The sequence below is a fragment of the Macrotis lagotis genome, chromosome 1 (genome assembly GCF_037893015.1).
Source record: "Macrotis lagotis isolate mMagLag1 chromosome 1, bilby.v1.9.chrom.fasta, whole genome shotgun sequence".
In the NCBI taxonomy this organism is placed as follows: Eukaryota; Metazoa; Chordata; class Mammalia; order Peramelemorphia; family Peramelidae; genus Macrotis; species Macrotis lagotis.
In genome coordinates this window covers 114,397,837-114,410,694 of record NC_133658.1, presented here as the reverse complement: position 1 = coordinate 114,410,694, position 12,858 = coordinate 114,397,837, and positions in this window count along the sequence as shown.

The following is a 12,858-nucleotide window of genomic DNA, read 5'->3' as shown; positions in this document are numbered from 1 at the left end:
ATAGTTCAACAGCTTTCATAGGTAAATAATCTTATGGTTTGGTCTGTCTACAAACCTCTTGTGTTCTATCTTTGTGTTACCCAACAGCACAAAGGTTAATGCAAATTTCATTTGAATTAGCAGCCTGGTATTCAGGTAGAGTATTCTGCATTCTTTTCTGTATATTCCACTTGGTTGAAATGCAGTTTAGTAGAGCCTTCATATATGAATCCAATATAGCACCTTTTGGGTTTGTACTAGAAAAGTCAAATTTGTTGTTGTTATTTAAAGTAGCAATATTACTGCTTCCTGGTTAATGAGTACTCTCTCACTATGATACCCCATTATAAATATCATGCCTTTCCATTCTGTTATAAAGTACATGCTGAAGGATGTAGGATCTCAAATGAATAAATGCCATGCAGATGTTTCACATTTAATTCAATACATATTAAGTAGGCACCTCTAATGTGAAAGACATTGTAGGTGGGTCTTGGAGAGCCTAATATGCAAAAGAATATAATCCTTACCCTCACTGAACTTGTAGCTTAATCAGGAAGAGGAGAGAGATACTTGAGGCACAAAGATATCTTCAAATTTTAAATTTTGAAATTCTAAGATTTGAGACAAGAGAATATTTTGGAGGAAGAAAATTGAGGAAGACTTAATGAAGAAGCTGGACCCTGAAGGGGGAAAAATATTTAAAAATGGAAATGAGAAAGAAAGACATTTCAGTTATAGAGAATAGCATAGATGAATAAACAGAGGTAGATGCCAGCAAGTTTAGATTTGTCTGGCTCAGTTAATCCATATAGTTCATCACTTGTCATCTTGTCTTTTACCTTCTGATTGGACATCTATGACTAGAGAAGAGATTGAGGCTGATGATTTTGTGCAGCTCTGCTTCACTTAAATCTACTTCCTGGGCAAGTTAAGACATCACCCTCCTGATGCCATTGGTCCTCTTCAAGCAACAAAGATGAAGGTGATTAATGTGAGATAAAGCTAGAAAGGATGATTGAAACCAGACCATGGAAAAATATAAATATCAGCCTAAAGAATTTGTATTTTATGTGAGAGGCAAACAGGAAACCACTGACAGTTTTTAAGGGAAAAACATAAAAGTGGCATGTTCTCATATGTATAGTAGGAAGATTTGGCAGCTGTGTAAAGAAAGGAAGAAATGAAAGGATTGGAGACAAGGTAAAAAGCTACCTCAGTAGTCATACAGAAAGTGATAAAGAGCCTGAACTGGGTTGGTAGCAAATGTGGGCAGAGAGGGAAGGGACAGACACAAGATATGATATATACATAAGATGTATAGTTTAATCAGGAAGCATTTATGATTCCCCTACTATGTACCAGGGTTCTGTGAAAAAAGACCCTACCATTAAGGTTCTGTACACATCAATTATATTAAAATAAGTCTATGTGAGGAAAATGCAAGGTGGTTTGAGGTAGAGGAAACACAGCTGGGGAATGATAATCAGGAAGTTTTCTGTTGGAAGTGGTATTTGGGCTGAGTTTTGAAGGAAATTAGTGATACTAAAAGGCAGAGATAATATTCTAGGCATGGGAAACACTAAGCAAAAGTTCAGAGACTAGAGATAAATGTAGGTAAATTATCTAAGGTAGTCACACAATTAATGGTTAGTAGAAAACGAGTCAAAATTATAAATTTTACATATTCTTAAGACTTTCTAATTTGATGTTGTTTCCATCTAAAACTCATCATGACTCATATTGAATGTTTTACATTCTTCTTCAGTCTTCCAAATTCCTTGTCATCATAGACAAAATTTCCTTCTTATTACCAAAACATTGGGGTGGTGATTTTTTCACTTCTTTTCCTTCAATATATCACGATATAATCATTTATTTTTCTAAAGAATCAATGGAAAAATCTACCCATTCCTTCCTAATTACAAAATTTTGGCACAGGACCACCCAACATGGTGTGCCTTCATCAGTGAGGGTGCTATACTCTATGAGGAAGGCAGAATTGAAGCCGCTCAAAGGAATCCTGACATCCATAAGTTTAGAATATCCACCCCAGGTGTTCACATGAACTATTTGTGCACAACCTGTAGTAAAGCACTCTGAGATTGTATTGGTCTCATCAGCTACAGTGAGATACACTGTAATTTGACTCAAACATAGTAATGTCATTTGGGTCTACTTCAATAATGAAGGACAAGACTCAACCAATCAACCAATCAACCAACGAAATTCCTTTTCTAGGCCTAGCTGATTCATAGCTTTTCTAGGCCTAGCTAGTACATAGCTGGGTTTCAGTAGCTACCTTTCTTATCTTTCTATGCTATAGCCTCTTTTTCAAAACACTCCAGATAATTAAATACGTTTTCCATGATCCCTTCAACAATAATAATAGTGATTAACTTTGTATAGTGCTGAAGGGTTTCCAAAGCACTTTGCATATATTCACTCATTTGATCCCTACCCTCTGCCCTTATGAGGTAGGGTCTACCTATCTTACATATAAGAAAACTGAGGTTGAAAGTGATTAAGTGACTTGCTCTTGGTCATACAGATAATAAATGATTGAGATGAGATTTAAACTCAGGTTAATTCCAAGACCAGTACTATATGTTTCACCTTGCTGCCTGAACCATTTCACTATCCAAGTCAAAGTATGCTGTTTTCAACATCTCAATCCATTGTATCCTATATATATATATATATATATATATATATACTCGAAAATCATATAATCCAAGCCCTCTGCTATGACCAGGTCAACTCCCTGCACCCAGTACACTCTATTTTTGTCTCTGAGCATGTGCAAACATGTCCCCAATTTAATAGACCAATTATTTTTTTCCTCTTTACCTTACTGCATCATTCCCTTTCTTTAAATAGGGCTAGAGAATGAACCTGGGATTTCATTGACATAGGAAACTCCCACTTGAGGAACTGCCTACAACAAATGCAGGTCAAAACTTTCCCTGAAACTTTCTGTCTTAGAGAATTGCCTAGAGCACCAAAAAGTCAAGGGACTTTGCCCTAGGTCACACAGAAAGTATTTTTGAAAAGTGAGACTTGTATCCAGGTCTTTTCCATTCCAAAACTACCTCTCTAAAGACTAAACTAGGTTGCCTCTCCCCAAGCAACTTTCATAATTAGCCTAACCTATTCTGTCACCTCCTAGCCTAATGCTAGCAGTATCTTTCTCTCAGATTCCCTCTTTTCAGTTATCCTACTACAATGAAAATCTTACATCTTAACTTCTTGATCTCCCCTTATTAGAGAGCAAATCCTTAAGGCAGCAACATTCAACTTATTCCAAACCGTGATACTCTATTTTTGTTGATTTAATTTTACAGTGTTCTTTCCCTACTTCCTCCTATGTACTATATGATTTTTGTTTTTCAAAAGAAAATTAAAATTAAGCTGTTTGGGAGCTTTCACTCCTTCCCTTGAAATTATCGAATATACCAGTGACATATATCTGAAGTTGGGTATTCTCATAAGAAATAGAACCATATCGTTATTTTTTTTCAGTCAACAAGTTTTATTCAGTTTCAACCATGTCCTCATAATAGATGAAGATCACAATGAGATTTGTAAAATAAATGTGATGTGACTCTTGCCCTTTAGGACTTAAAAATCTAGTTAGGGCATGATAACAATACACAAATCTAATAGCAAAGTAATAGGAGTTAAGTTTAAATATCAAAGGAGTTGTACAGATCATAATTCTATATAGCTTCAATATGAAGGCCTGAGAGAAGCCTCTCTAGGAAAGACTTCCTGCAGGGAGTAGAAATCTAGACTTTGAGGATTGGGAAGAACTTAAATAAGCAAGAAGTAACAAAATGAAAAGGGTATTGTTATTTTTGGAGTAGTAGCAGGGTTCCTAGCCTAAGATCTATGAACTATTTTTTTAAATTATATTTTCCTATATTTCAACATATTTGGTTTCCTTTGCATTCATATGAATTTTATTTCTTTGCATTTGAAAGCATTCTTTTGAGGAGGGGTCCCCTGTCCAACATTCAAAAGAGTCTATGACACACTCAAAAATAAACTCTCTGTTGAAGAAATAACTGAGAGGAAATGCTTGGAACTGAGGATATTTAGCCACTGTCATGGCTAGAGGAAAGTTAGTTGGTTTGTTCTTGTCCTTTTGAAGAAGACCAAAATGACTTCATTATGTTAGAGATAAATTACAGTGTGTCCGACTGTGGCTGATCAGAACAATATGAGCTCAGAATGCTCTACTACAGGGTGAGCACAAATAGTTCACATGAATTCCTGGAATATTACCCTAAATTTACACATCCACATTTCCTTTGTGCTACTTCAATTCTGCCTTGCTCATAGAGTGCAGCACCCTTACTGATGCCTGTCATGCTGGGCAATCCTGTGCCAGTGTCTCCTATGCTGCATGATCAATTCTAAAGTTCTTAAGAGAAACCTTCAGGATGAACCTGTATGGCTTCTTCTGACCCCCTTTGTGAGTGCTTGTCCTGTGTGAGTTCTCCATAATATAGACTTTTTGGCAAGCATGGCCAGCCCATGGTAGTTGTGCTCTTAGTAGTAACCTTTGAATGTTTGGCAATTTAGCTCAAGAAAGAACCTCAAGGTCCGGTACCTCCCCCTGCCAGGTGATCTTCAGAATCTTCCTGAAACAATTTAAATGGAAATGATTCAATTTCCTGGCATGGTGCTGGTAGACTGGTCCAGGTTTCACTGGCAATGAGGTCAGTTCAAGGGCTTGAGATATGGGGCCGAGATCATGTAATACCCTAGATTCTTTGGTTAATGAGCTTGCAATTTACTCTGCATTAGGAAATCAATAAAATTTTTGGATAAAGACATCATCAGATAAAAATCAATACCATAATAAAAGTTGAGGAAGGTGAGGGTAATGCCTGACAAAGGTTTTGCCCAGAGTCACACAACTAGTAAATGTCTAAAGTCACATTTGAACTCATATCTTACTGACTGGTTCTGGTGTTCTTCCAATTGTGTAACTTAGCTGCCTTCTACTGTACTTTGCCCTTATCAGAACATATCTCAAGTAATGCGTTTTTTCTGAGTGACACATTTGAGGTTAGTGTCCAGAGTTGGGCAACAAGGACGATGATAGAACTCAAGATCCTGCCTGATTTTTATTGTTTTACAATAAATAGAAGCTTTTCATAAGGTAAGAGAATAGTTAAAGAAGAGAGGCAGATGTCCATCAATTGAGGAATGACTGAACAAGTTAGGGTACATAAATACTATGGAATATTATTTTTATATAAGAAACCATAAATGGTTGATCTAGAGAAGCATGGAATGACTTATGGGATTTAATGGTGAGGGAAGGGAGAAGAACCAAGAGAACAAGGTACACATCAACAACAACACTGTGAGATGATCAGCCTTGATGGAAGCAGCTCTTCTCAGCAGTTTAGAGAGCTAAGACTGGCTATGGACAAGTTATCTCCATCCAAAGGAAGAAAAGCAAAACAACAACAACAAAAAAAAAAACAACCTTTCAGAATCTGATGAACACTTTACAAAAATTATCTCATATATCTCATTCTCCCTTAATCTTAATTATTTATACTGAAAATAACTAATCTGTAAACATGTTTATCAAAATATGTATGCTAACCTGACTGTGTCCCTGAGGACAGAGAAGGGAGGGTAGAAGGAAATTTTATAATCTAAAAATATGCATGTACATATGGATGAAAAAAAATTAGGATGATAATCAAAAAAAAAGCAGAGAGGCAGGGTGGAGCAGGGAACAATGGGAATGGGGTGGAGAAGATACCTTTTTCTTCAATTATCTGAAGGAAAAAATGTAAAAGTCTGATTAGATTTGAGCCAAGAAAGCAAAAGACAGAGGGGAGGCAAATTTCAGCTCAAAGTAAGGAAAAAACATATTTAGAATTCTGGAAAAGTAAGAAGAGCTGCCTTAGGAAGTAGAATATGCCTAATCATTAATGATGTTTATATAAATGCTTTAAGATTTGTAAAATACTTTACAAATATGATTTCATTTGTTCCTCACAACAATTCTGTGAAGCAGGTACTGTGATGATTATCACCATTTTACAGATAAAGAAACTGAATCTGAGAGAGGTAAAATGATTTCCCCAGAGTCAGTCAGCTAGTATTTCTCACAATCATGTATTGTCTACCACTGCCTTCTGACCATGATAACCTCTCTACCCTTTTGACCTCCTCCTTCCCTGAATCTCCATTTGTTGAAATTCCTATCCAACTATGATCATTTCCACTCTATCTCAGTCTCTTACTCCTTGAACTATTTCTCCTCATTAACTACATTGTTTTTCTACTCCTTTTTTTGGTCTTATTTTCCCTAATAGAATGTAACTTCCATGAGGGTAGGGATTTTCTTTCATTTTGCTTCTATTTTTATCTCCAGCCCTTAGAACACAGTCTGGTACTTGGCAAGAATTCATATCCACATCTGTAACCTATCAATCATCAATCTCTTTATTTCTGCCTTATTAGAGGTCTTCAAAAATGTCAGGCTGACTTGATCTCTAACATTTGTTAGGGATAGTTGTTGTCAAGGGGTTTCCTTTTTTCAGATACAAATTAGACTATATGGTCTCTAAAGTCCTTCTTTCGAGTCCTTGAGTTTTCATAATCTTGTAAATGTCTAAAAGAGAATTCCATCTCTCCTGATACTATCAATCACCAGGCTAAAAGCCCATTTTAGAACCAATGCTTTTCACATAAAATAATGAAACTAGACTCATCTCCCTTTTCTTATCACATTTGGTTGCAAAGCTTTCACTCCCTTTTCCATCATTTTTGAAGCCAACAGATCATTTGGTGAGCTCCCTACCTTTGGATACACTGTTCTTAAAATAGTTCTCATTGTTTCCTGGTAACTCCCGCTTCTATTAAGCATTGTACTGACTTAAATGAAATAATATTTCCCCAGTTTTACAGCTTCCTTTCTTCTAGCAGATTAAAAAAAAAAACCTTGTGCCTCATTCAGTTACTCTAGCCATTTCTACCCTGCTAAGTACGGCTCTTTTGTTTTGAAATAGCTCATTTTAATGGTTACAAGCATTATCAAAGTTTTATAAAAGTTTGGCTTATAGCCCATCATCCCTACAATGAACATTTTCTTTTTAAATCCCAAAAAGCAACATTTAAATTTTATGTAATACAATAAGTCATCTCCATCCCACTGCCTTTCTTGCCTCATTACAGAAGGGAGTAAGTAAATTTGCCTGGTGAAAATTTCCAGGGACTCTTGAAGAAGAATGTATAACTCAGATTTTGAGGTGAGAGGCAAAGAGAATTATGAGTATCAAATGCCAGTGACCATATATGGAACAATAGTTACCTATAAGTCTTGTAAAAGCCTGTTGCAATATCTTACTAAGAATTTTCAGAAAATGTGATTTGTTTCATTAGCTGTCAGCATGACATTTTCCTTGATAAAAGAAGTAGTTCCAAGTCATTTCAATTGATAGTAGAGGAATGATCAATCTATCAATCAACAAAAATTTATTGGGTATTAACTATATGTTAGGCATCAAGTTGAGCTCTAAGAGAAAAAATAATGGAAAAATCCTTGCCTTTAAGGGGCTTAAATTTTAATGGGGATATCAATATCAAAATTAATACAGAGTTGTTTGAGAGGAAATACATTGGCAAATGGAGAGGAGAGCATAAGGACAATAAGGAAAAGCTTCATATAGAAGGTAACATTTCAAGAAAGTCTTAAAGAAAATCAGGTATTCTAAAAGGCAAAGCAGAAATTCATTACAGCATGGGTTACAGTTCAGTGCAAAAGAATGGAGATGGGGGGCAGCTAGCTGGCACAGTGGATAGAGCACTGGCCCTGGAGTCAGGAGTACCTGAGTTCAAATCCAGCCTCAGACACTTAATAATTACCTAGCTGTGTGGCCTTGGGCAAGCCACTTAACCCATTGCCTTGCAAAAAAAAAATAAAAAGAATGCAGGTGAGAAATGAAATGTAGTATGTGCAATGAGCAAAGTTGCAAATTAGCTGGCAAGACTGGATTGCACAGGCAATGTGTAAAAAGATTCTGTATTCCAGACAAATGGAATTATACCCCACCATTACCCCATTTTCATCTTATCCTGCCACCTCCAATCTTTACTTACCATAGACTAAAATGAATTCCTCCCTCTCCTGTTATCTCCATTTGTAAGCCCAACTCAGATGCTTCTTCATAAGACAGAGTTGAACAGCCCACAGAAGTAACCTGTTCCAACTCCAGCATTTTATATAAGAAAATTGAAGTTTAAGAGATTAAATGACTTCCTCAAAGTAACACTAGCAATAAGATCTTTCCAGCACAGAACATTTTCATCTGAAAGCCTTCCCTAATTCACCCCACATACAAATGAGAGTAACATCTCTGTCTTCAAATATCTCATAGCACAGTGTTTAGACAACTTTTGCATTTATTTCATTCAATCTACTACTACTACTACTACTACTACTACTACTACTACTACTACTACTACTACTACTAGTTATCTGTACACTTTCTCCTCAACTAACTTGGTACAATAGGATCCTAGAGTGGAAATGGAATGTTCATCTAGCCTAACCTCCTTATTTTACAGAGGAGGAAACTGAGGGCCAAATGTGTGTGCACATAGCCTATATATATATATATATATATATATACAAACCAATGTTTAAGAGTACTGAACTTGAAGTCATGAAGTTCAAATCCTGACTCAGATATTTATTAGTTGTATGAACCTCAGCAAGCCATTCAACTAGCCCCTCCACAACTCCACAATGCTCAGTTTCTTCATCTTTAAAATGAGGATAAAAAAAGCTCCTAGGGTTGTTAGAGGAATCAAATGAGACAACATGTTCACTAACTTTAAAGTACTTTAGAAATGCTAACTACAACTGTTCTTTGTCTTTGATATTTACCTGAAAGTGGAAGACTCAATCATGTGACCACTAAAGTCTTTTCTATTTCAATTACTCTATAGCTAAAAGAGGTTTTCCTGTTTCTATGGACCTATTTCCAGAAATAAAATTCCATCTTGTATATACCTGTATACATACCTATGTGGAGCTGAAGTATTAGAGGAGTCTCAGATAAAAATCTGATCTTGGAAGGGTTCAAAGAAAAACCCAAATTAAAGAGGGAATCCATACAGATAAAGGGAGTCTATACATTTCCCACAATTCAGTCTCCATTTCTATATATCAAGCTGGCCTGAAAAACCATAGACTTTCCAAGATAAGACTTTTAATTACTCAAAAGAGTTTCATTATCACACAAGAAAAATCAAAAGGTAAGGAGCCTAGCTTTCCCATATAATTCCTGAAAAGAACTAAAAGAGTTATCACAAAATGATGCAGAAATGCAAGGAAAAACAACAGTAACTTCCTCTAACCAGCCCAAGGTTATGTCAAAAATACAACTAGAAACCATGGAGACCCTTCTATGAAGGAAATCAGGGGGAAAAAAGTGCAGGAGAACAAGTTAGAATCTTCCACTATTTTGATCAGAAACTCTCCAGAGGCACTTGAAACCTGTAACACTTTTTTTTTTTTTTCCTGAGTGGGGAGGAAGGAAGCCCAGAGTCTATGTCTGGAAAAGAAATCCAAAGTGCTTTTGTTACTCTGACCCTTCTAACTGTAAACAGAAGTTTGGGAACTATCAGCACTTATATTGGATCACAAGGTGATAGGGAAGAGATGGACAGAGGTCCAAAGCATTCTGATTTAAGACCATTCTAGAGGATCATGAAGAACAATGGGCTCTGCCCAGACAGGGAGAGAAGATAGATGAGATTAAAAGGGGGGGTGGTGGAATAAAAGAAAGAAATATTAAAAGAAAAAATCCTTCAACATTGGAGAGTAGATAATACAAGCAGATTAAAGAGCAAAAAATAAGTTTTGAGTGAGGGTAAGAGAGGTAGGGGCAATAGAATAGAAGCATATAGCTTCCATTACAGATATTCTTCCTTCTCTTTTACCAGCTCCTTTGGAAAACAGGATGCAGGAGACAAAGAAAAACAATCAGAGAATATAATAGAAGGAAATAAACAATTAACAAACATAACTGTGAGCACAAATGTTTATTAATTCAGCCATAAAATGGAAGACAATGGCAAAATGGATTAGAAAGCAGAACAATATGTTGTTTTTCAAGAAATCCTTTTGAAATACAGACTCACAAAGAGTAAAAATTAGGAATAGCAATCATGATCTCAGGAAAAAAGAACAGTAAAAAGAAAGATGTTTAAGAGAGGAAGGAATATGAATATTTTTCAGTTGTTCATGGTACCTTTAAAAAAAGATGGATATATGTTTAAACCTCATAACCAAATGCAAAAAAAGCATAACTATTAAATGCATTTTACTATATATAGCATAACGCATATTATAATCCATAATCTCTGAAAACAATAAGTCAAATAAAAGGAGAGAAAATAGTTTAACACTGAAGAATTAATGAGTCAATGAACAAATTATAAAAAGGAGATAATTTCACCAAAGAATATTAGATAACAAGATAATGATCCAAATATTTTTGGGAGGCAAAAAACTAACCATAGGTGAAATTGTTTATTTCTATACCCGCTCATCAACAAAAAGAGAAAGATAATATCAATCAAATGGAAATATAACTAAATTTTTTTAAAAAAATAAGAAACTATAAGCACAAAAATAGAAATTCTGAAAAGTAAAAAATAAATTAATAAAAGTAAAAGAGAAAATGTATGTAACTGAAAAATCCAAGAGCTACCAACTGGGGGAAAACTAATAAAACAGGTAAAGCTTCGATTGATTTGATTTAGAAAAGAGGAAAATCAAATAGCAATATAAAAAGTCAAAAGGATAGAATATAGATAAAATGTTTATTAAAGACTGACTATACTCTGTATTAACTAATGTGAATACAAACACTAACAAACTTCATAGTTCCTATGCTGAAGAAACTTACACATATAATAGAACTGAGGATAAGGCACTTGTCAAAGATGAAGGAAAAGAAGTCCAAATAATGAGTTGAGGAATGAATATGGTGCAGCACATCTGAAGTCTTTCATGGAATATTGGTCCCAGCAAAGGAATCAGGATAGTAGGATCTCAGAGTAAAAGTGCTCTATAGAGAGATAAGATAATGTTCAAGAAGGGAAAAAAGAAGTCTAGAGAATGAGTTGAATTTATGGCTAAAGTCATAAACAACAAATGAAGAAAAAATAAAGCAAAACACTGGAAACTATCTTGCTCATTCTTGTGCTAACAAAACTGATTATTTAAATAAAATAAATATTTTTTAAAGAATACTAAAGTTAATAGAACAAGAATTGGGGATTTAAGCAACCCATTCTAAGAAAAAAAGAAATTGAGAAAGCCATATATGAAGGTGAAAAAAATTCAAGGCAAGATGGATTTATAAGTAGATTCAAAGTAAAATTGATTTGAATATCATGTATGAATATCACATTTCAAATGAAGTAATCATACTGTTTCTCCTAAACTATAAAAGTGATTTTAATACCTCAACTAGGAAATGAAGGCAATTTTAGACCATTATGAATAAATATAGATGCAGAAATATTGAGTAAATTATTAGTAGAGTCTACAATGAAATATTAAAAATATTACATTACATGACAACCATATTGGACTTGTATCAAAATATAAAATTGGTTTTATATAAAATACTATTATTAAAACTCTGAATATTAAGGCATATATATATATACTCATTTTTATTTTAAAAAGCAATAAACATAGGAATAGATACTTCCCAATATGATAAATACTATATACCTAAAATTAAAACTAAAAAGTCATTATTCTGTGCAATAAAGAAATGTCAGAGAAAAAAAAGCAAAGTTGTACATCATCACCACTACAATTTGGTATACTCATAGAAATGTTGACTGGTTTTAGCAATGATTCCAAAAGAAAAAGCAGGGGAAAAGCATAGACAAACAGGAAACAAGCATACTAGAACAGTGCCTGATAAATCCCTGATTTCTGGATAAGAACTCACTATTTGTCAAAAATTGCAGAGAAAAGTAAAAAGGTAGTTTGATAGAATTGGGTTTAGACTAACATTTCATACTATATGTCACAATAAGTTTCAAATAGATTCATGAACTGATATAAATAGGTCATATAAGTGAGAGGAATGGTGGAGATGGTTCACAGATATTAATAGTTTTTGAACAAAGAAGGGATAGAAAAGACAATAAAAAATAAAATTATAATTTTGGTTACATAAAATTGAAAAACTTTCCACAAACAGAAGTGATACATTTAAAATTATAAAAGAAACAATTAAGGAAACAGTAAATTTCTTTCAAAAAAAGCTTAAAAGTGAAAATATAGGGAATATATTCAAATATATAAAAATAAAAGCTATTCCCCAATAGATAAATTATAAAAAGATATGAACAATCAATTCTAAAAGGAAGATATACAGATGATCAAGTCATTTTAAAAATATTTCACATCACTAATCCTAAGAGAAATGCAAATTAAAAAAACTCTGAAGTTCATTCTCATACTTTTCAAATCTTCAAAGATGGTTAAAAATAAAATTGATATCAGGGATCCAAGACAGCAATGTATTGTTGGTAGAATTATAAAATAATCCACTCATTTTTAGAAAACATTTGGAATCAAAGTCATTAAATTATACAAACTCTTTGATCCAGAAATACTATTACTATGTATGTTTCTCAAAAAATTAAAAGAAAGAAAGGATCATATGCCAAATATTCATGTCAAAAATATGGAAAGCACATCGATTGGAGAATGGTTAAACAAATTATAATATATGATGGATATGAGAACTTATAAATCTGATAGAGAATTCTAGTAATATATATATATATATATATATATATGAATTG